We start from the raw sequence: 7,717 nt of genomic DNA on the forward strand, positions 1-7,717 counted from the left end.
TTAACTTTGAGCCCTGGTCTTGGGCTGTAAGTGTCCTTTGGATAAGGAACTTAGTATAAGTGACTCTTTGAGTCGAACGTCTTCCTCTGACGCTAAAGCTACGGCAGCCCCGCTGCACTTGGTAGCACTTGTAGTCAATCCCGCTCCTGAGTCGGTTGACTATATCCTCTACGAGGATGGAACACCCCGTGCTCGCAAATTTGCCCCCGGCGCAGCCGGACGCGCTTACTAAGCTTATGTCCTTGCTTGGCCCGGAGGGCGTGGCTCATCTTGCATCGCAAGGTCCAGAGGCGGTCACCGCCAGGCTGGAATCGTTCTCCCACTACGAGAACGCGCTCTTGAAGCATGTCCAAGAGAAGATGAGCGCCGCAACGGCGGCGGCGTCGATGACGCATGAAGAGTCTATGAGACTGAAATCGCTCATGGTGAGCGTAAAAACCTTCGAGGGGAAGGATGGAGAGAATCTCCTTCTCTGGACCCGTGAGGTCGGGATGGCCATGGGATCGGCCCTGCTCCAGTCTGAGCATCAGCGCGTGGCGCTGGCTATCTCCAGACTTGGAGGTCGCGCTCGCGAATGGGCACTAACGTGCGGCACGTCTGTTGACGCTGCATTTCCCACTTGGGATCAGCTGAAGCAACAGCTTTTGCGCGTGTTCGCGCCGCCCAATCAGGCGTACCGTATCCGGTCGAAGCTCCTTGCTACCCGCCAGGGTAAAAAGGATTTATTGGACTATGTCCAAGAGTTGAGAGCTCTTATCGCCGGTATGGCGGCGGACCCTCGTCCTGAACTGGTCAGCGTGACCGCGTTCATGGAGGGACTTCGTGTGAGCGCAGCGCGAACGGAAGTGTTCCGTGTACACCCTAACTCTTTCGAAGAGGCGGTGGATGTGGCATTGAATGCCGAGCACAACTTCAGGTCGGCGCGACCTGGTTGGAGCGCTGGTAGCGCAAGCTCTTCGAGCGGTCCAGAACCGATGGATCTCAGCTATGCTGAAGATGAAGAAGCGGAGCTTCTTGCTGCGAAGCAGCGTGTCGGCATCCGCCGATGCTTTGTGTGCAATAGCACTAAGCACTTGAAGGCATATTGCCCTCTGCGTAAGAAGCGCGTGGCTTCGGCGAGCCAACCCTCCGGGTCATCGCCGGGAAACGGCAATTCCCAGTAGGCGCGGGGCGGCCTACTGGGGAAGAACTGAGTTCTGTTGTGCCTCGAGGAGGTAGAGGGCAACGGGGCTCAGCCCCGAAGAGAGCTGAGCTCTCTTACGAAAAGAGTGTGTGCAAGCCGGGCTTGCTGGTCGTTCAAGCGAACGTGAAGGGCTTTGCAAAGCCATGGAGAGTCTTGATTGACTTGGGAGCCTCGGGCAACTACGCCCGTCGCTCCACCCTCAGCTGTATGCTGAGGCACTGGAAGTGCCAACGAGAGATATGATCTCTGTCCGTCTCGCGACGGGGACACTGGTAACTGTGTCGAGGGTCTCTGTCGACCTTGGAGTGAAGTTTGAGAACTTCGATAGCGTGGAGCGCTGTTTGGTCTTAGACCTGGGTGCGAGGTATGACCTCATCCTTGGCATGGCATGGCTGGAACGCCATGAGCCAGGGATCGACTGGAAGTCGAAAACGCTGGGTGCGTCGCACCCTGCTCCTAGTGGAGCTTTGGTGAGTCATGAACCCACCTCTGCTAGGAAGCAAAAGCGCTTTTGGCGCGAGCACGAGGCCGAGGCGGCCGTAGTGCTGACCATTGGTATGTCCGAATTTGTTAGCAACGAGGTTGCTGTTTGCCCTGAGGACGTACGTGGTGCGGCACGTTATCCACTGAGCGGTGCAGGTCAGGTCAATGACCAACTGCTGGGTCCTGGTGAGGACGAGCGCGGAGTGGCGCGTAATCCACTGAGTGGTACGAATCTGGTCGATGACCTACCGCTGCGTGACCCGAGGGTCGCGGTAGACTGCGAGTCGAGGCATCATGGGCATGGCCCAGGAGATGCAGGTGAAGTGACACCTAGTTCCCTGTGTGAAGGTCAAGAACCTCTTGGCTTTCAGCCGAGAGTCTTGCGAGACACTGTATCCTCTTCGAGGAGAGATGGTGCTGCTGCACTCGGTGGTGGTGACGAAGATGTCGCCACACCGCCCTCATCCGGCCGGGCTCGGTCGCGGAGGGAGAGGAGAAGAAGACGCAGGGCGTCTGTGACGTGTTCGACGTCGGACGATGTGTCCAACGTGTCGAGCGGTGATGCTCCACGTGATTGCTGCGAGCAGCTGTATACACTCGTTAACGGAGTGACGGGGGAGGTAGAAGGCGATATCAACCTTAACACTCTGCCCGCTGCAGATGCTCTGCTAGGCTGGACGAGATGTCCATTGCCGAGTTTGGCGAAGCCTTAAAGACAGGCGAGCTAGCCGAGGTGGTCCTGCTGGGACCTGAGGAGGAGTTGAACTCCTCATCCGTCGTGGACGACGCGGTCCTAGTGGACACCAAGAAGGCGCTGCGCGCAAGAAGTGGATCGGCGATCCTCAAAGATCCTTCGGATCCCTTCTACCCGGTGGTGAAGGAGTATGGAGACGTTGTCTCGAAAGACCCACCGACGGGCCTGCCTCCGGATCGAGGCGTGTGTCATGAGATTGACCTGGATCGTGGAACCAAATACTGCGTAACAAGGCAATAGCCTTTGCCGAGAGAGCAGTGTGACGTCATTGACGCATTCTTCCGTGCGAAGCACGAGGCAGGGATGGTGCGCGAGAGTAAGTCTCCGCACTCGACACCCCCGTTCTGTGTCAGAAAGCCGAACGGCAAGTAGCGCATTGTTCATACTTTTAACAAGCTAAATACGGCCACTATCCCGGCGCAAACGCCGATTCCTCGCAAGGATGTTCTGCAGAACAACATGGTAGGCTGTACGCTGTACAGCGCGCTCGACTTGGTCGATGGCTACTACCAATTGCTCATGAGAGCGAGCGACATTCCGCTGACAGCGGTGAGTACTCCGAGCGGTATGCTCTGGGAGTGGCTGGTGATGCCCCAGGGGCTGTCGAACGCACCAGCAGCGTTCAATCGTCTTGTGACGCAGTTGTTTAGGCCCCACCGGGCGTACGCTCAGACGTACTTTGACGATATATTCGTCCATAGTCGTGCCGAGCACGGAAAGTCAGCCGTGGATAACCACATTGACCACTTGCGAGCGGTGCTCGAGTGCATGCGCACCAATAAGTTGTATGCCAACTTGGACAAGTGCGTCTTTGGCGCGGAGGAGATACCTTTCCTCGAATGCTTCATTGGGAAGCGTGGCTTACGGGCAGATCCTGCCAAAGTCAAGGGCATCGTGGACTGGCCGGTTCTCTAAGAACCAAAAAGACTTACGCAAGTGGCTAGGCTTTAGCCAATTACTTGCACAAGTACAGCGCGAGCTACGCGGAGATGACTCGGCCATTATCAGATCTCCTTAAGAAGGACGCACCATGGTGCTGGAACGTCGAGCACGACGGAGCCTTTGAGGCTGTGAAGGAGAGCCTCCTCCAGGCTCCGATCCTTGCGATACCGGACCCGGATAGTCCGTTTAGCGTCGTCTGTGACGCCTCCGATTTTGCAATCGGCTGTGCTTTACTACAAGCAGACGCCGAAGGGCGTGAACGCGTGATTGCGTTTGACAGAGAAGAACTATCCAGTTCATGACAAAGCGCTACTGGCAATGAAGTATGCTCTAGTCAAATTCAGGGTACACCTGCTAGGCTCTAAGCCTTTTGTGATCTTTACTGATCATGCGTCGCTACTCACTGCGCACAGTCGCCTCATCCCTCTCAGAGAATGGCAAGATGTCTGTCCTTCTTTGCCGAGTATAACTTCGAGGTGAAGTACAAGCCGGGGCGGCTTAATGTAGTGGCCGATGCGCTCTCGCGCAGGCCGGACTACGAATTAGCTCATGTCACGACAGTGACGTCGTCAGTGCCTGACTTGATACGCAGAGCGTATGCACAGGACGACATGTGCGTAGCGCTACTACGGGCTCTTGGGAGCGAAGAGTTTAAAAACTCTGACAAGGAGCTGTCTGCGCGCTTACGCGCGAGGCTGCATCGATACTCGCTCGATGGTGGCCTGCTGTACTACAGCACCGACTCTGAGGATAAATCTCGTGTAGTCGTTCCTCATGATGAGGATCTAAAGTATCGAATCCTCTATGAGGTTCATGATACGCCCGTGGGCGGGCACTTAGGTCGGGAGAAGACCTATGGCTCGGTGAGCTCGATGTACTGGTGGCCCAAGATGTATAAGGGGGTCGGCACCTATGTACGCACGTGTGAGACGTGTCAACGGACAAAGTCCGCGCCGAACACGGCAGCGCCATTGGCGAGTTTGCCTGTCCCCAAGGGATGCTGGCAGTCCATGAGTATGGACTTTGTGTTTAGCCTTCCCAAGGATAAGGCGGGAAACACTGGTATAGTGGTCTTTGTAGACCGATAAAGCAAGATGGCTCATTTAGCGGCGGTGCCGGACACCATTGATGGTGAAGGTACAGCTTTGCTGTTTTTAGACCGAGTCTTTCGCCAACATGGCTTGCCTGAGGCAGTTGTCTCGGATCGAGACCCGCGCTTCACCGCGAAGTTCTGGACGTCCCTCTTCAGAGTGCTCGGCACTCGTTTGGACATGTCCACAGCGGGCCATCCGCAGACCGATGGTCAGACCGAACGCGTGAATCGCGTTGTGGAGGATACCCTCCGAAGCGTATGCGCTGAGGCGCCAAAACGCTGGAGCCAGACGCTCCCACTCGTGAGTTCGCATTAAATAATGCAGTGCACGCCTCGACAGGCTACACTCCGTTCTATGTGAACGACTTGGTTAACCCTCACGTCCCACTGACGCCGCCACGCAGTGGCTCAGGGCTTGATGGGGGAGGGATAGCCGAGCGGCTAGCTGATGTCAGCCCTGTTGCGGTTCGCAAGCAAGTCGATGACTTTGTCTCTTTGAGACTGAGCGTAATGCGTCAAGTACGAGACGCTATGGCTGATAGCCAAGACACGCAGAAGGAACATGCAGATGCCAAGGGCAGAAGCAATGTTGAGAGGTTTGAGGTCGGTGACCAAGTTTTATTAAACGCTAAAAACCTACCTACTCATGCAGTGTCTGCCGTCTTCAAGACGAAGTTAAGACCTCGGTTTATAGGACCGTTCAAGGTCGTGGCCAGGAAGGGCCTAGCGTATACGCTCAACCTTCCGAAGAAGATGCGCACGCATCCGGTCTTCTATGTTGGCTTGCTTAAGCCATACCAAGACCCTGCTCAGGTGAGCGCGGAGGCGTTGGCCGCAACGGTGGCTGGGCCACGGACAGCTGCAGGGCAGCAGGTGGTAGAGCCACGGGAGGCTGAACGACAGCAAGTGGTGGATCCACAGATGGCTGATCGACAGCATGTGGCAGAGCCACAGGTCGCGGAGCGAAGTGCTCGAGATGCAGGAGCAAGGCAAGCTGAACGTTCAGCCGAGCGACTGGACGCTCAAGGTCCGAGAAATGGTTGTGAGTCATCAGTGGTGGCTCTAACCTATCCACAAGGTGGATCATCTCTTCGAGATCGACCGATGGGCGGTGAACGTGAACGTTCGCGTCGTGGACGCAGACGCCGTTCCGGCAAGTGCTGACTCTCCCCGCGAGAGCCCAGGTGAGGCAAAGCCTCCTCCTGCTCAAGTGCTGACTCTCCCCGCGAGAGCCTAGGTGAGGCAAGGCCTCCTCCTGCTCTGCCCGATGAGCATGGTAAGCTCCACTTTCACGTGGAACGCCTTGTGGCGCGGCGTAGACGCCAGGGTCGTACCGAGTACTTGGTGAAGTGGAGGGGTTACCCTCACTCACAGAACTCATGGGAGTTTGAGGTTATCCTCCGGCAAGATTGCCCTGACGTCGTTGACGCTCACGACCGGGCACATCATGTGCCGAAGCGCCACCATGGCGTGCGACAGCGTCGCCAGGCACTGGGCGCCTCCCACTAGAGTGGGGAGCGATCAGGTCAGTAGTTGAGCTCAGGCTCTGATCAGTGGCTGCAGCAGCCAGCTCGTACGTATGAGCGGTGCTCGCAGCGGGAGCAGGAGGTGGAGAGACCTCGTAGTGTTAGGGACATGGTCCCGAAGGAAGCAGGTGCTTCGTGTTGTGCTGAACAAGGTTCAGGCACAAGCGTCTCGATAGACGCATAGTTGTTTTGAAACAACTTGCTCGATGAGCATGATCCAAATGTGGATGCGCTGTAGCAGCGAAAGTGGTGTCCCGGACGGTGATCGAACCACTGGCCTTTGGCTTGACAGGACGGAGCTCTACCATTGAGCTATAAGGGCGATGCCCGTACGTCAGTCCGAGAACGGACTACTCATGGTATGAGAGGGCTGCGCCCGGGTGGATTTGAACCACCGACCTGTGGCTTCCAAAGCCAGCGCTCGACCACTGAGCTTAAAGGGCGTTGCCCTTAAGCTTGTCCATTCAAGGACAACAGTTCATGGAACGAGAGGGCTGTGCCCTGGAGTGTTCGAACCCCCGACCTGTGGCTTCCAAAGCCAACGCTCGACCACTGAGCTAAAAGCGGATTGCTCTTAAGCTTGTCCAAGCGTGGACAATCGTTCACGGAACGACAGGGCTGTGCCCTGGCGGGTTCGAGCCACCGACCGGTGGCTCTCAAAGCCAACGCTCAACCATTGAGCTAAAAGGGTGTTGCCCTTAAGCTTGTCCAAGCGTGAACAATCGTTCATGGAACAAGAGGGCTGTGCCCTAGTGGGTTCGAACCACCGACCTATCGCTTGTGAAGCGAGTGCTCAACCGCTGAGCTGTTGTCGACGGCTCGAATGAGTCAAGAGCATTGCTCTAAGCGGTTTGCAGCTCTTGGAGTAGGCGCGGAGCGCGAGCTTAGGTCTGAGACCGCTTGAGAGCAAGATGCGCGCTGCGCTGGGAGCATTGGGCCGTGGGCCGCCGACGAGAAGTTGGGCATCAACGATGCGTAGGCGTTTGTGAGCTCACGGAGCTGTACAACGCTGGTGTGAGGTGTAGTAACCTCCGCCGTCTTAACAAGACGTGACCTCACTGAGGAGAGTTTCGAGAACGGAATGTTCTCATCTTAGTGGGGGAGAGTGTAACGGGGTTACATGGTGTGGAACACACAGGGGTACGAAGTACCCGGAGAGTAAACAAACTCTCAGTACATAAGTTGGAGAGTTAACAAGGTCTCTCAGTACGTTGGCCGAAGCCACACGTTATGCATTTGATTAGGTTTAACTATGCTAGATAGTTAAACAGATACATTTACCCCTAGGCGGCTTGGCCGCAATAATAGTAAATAAAACACTTCTGGTTTTGAAGCATAAAAGTTAGGCACGTGTTGCTGCAGCCGCCTGGAAGCCGTGAGACGGGACAAAAGAACCCGACCAACGCCCGACTGCACCGACGGGTACCCGACTAGTCAAAAGCCAGTTTGCCCACCCTTTTTTCGCGACAGCGTATATCCGGATAAAGGTATCTTAGCCAAGTCAAGCAAGCGCTTGTGTACCAGAGCATGTGAACTTCTTCAAGTCTGAGAGAAGGTAAATGTATTATATTCAGTGAAGACACAAGCAAAGATATCTATAGCGCAGATACATCAGCAGCTTCTTGTTCATCCACCCGAGTGGTGGCGCATCTGTGAACTGTTCAAATGCAAGCAAAAAAAAACAGCCCGCAGTTGTAGCTGTCCAATTGAATTCCCATGTCGGATTCGTACGCTCG

General features: G+C 55.8%; 1 pseudogene across 1 annotated transcript; it reads right to left on the reverse strand.

Moving 5' to 3' along the window:
- Window positions 1-6,231: 6,231 nt before the first annotated feature.
- Window positions 6,232-6,303, reverse strand: PITG_28719 (annotated as a pseudogene). The gene has a single exon. The product of its transcript is annotated as a tRNA-OTHER (tRNA).
- Between the last annotated feature and the right edge of the window lie 1,414 nt (window positions 6,304-7,717).

Source organism: Phytophthora infestans, genomic scaffold, assembly GCF_000142945.1.
Source record: "Phytophthora infestans T30-4 supercont1.40 genomic scaffold, whole genome shotgun sequence".
Classification (NCBI taxonomy): domain Eukaryota; phylum Oomycota; class Peronosporomycetes; order Peronosporales; family Peronosporaceae; genus Phytophthora; species Phytophthora infestans.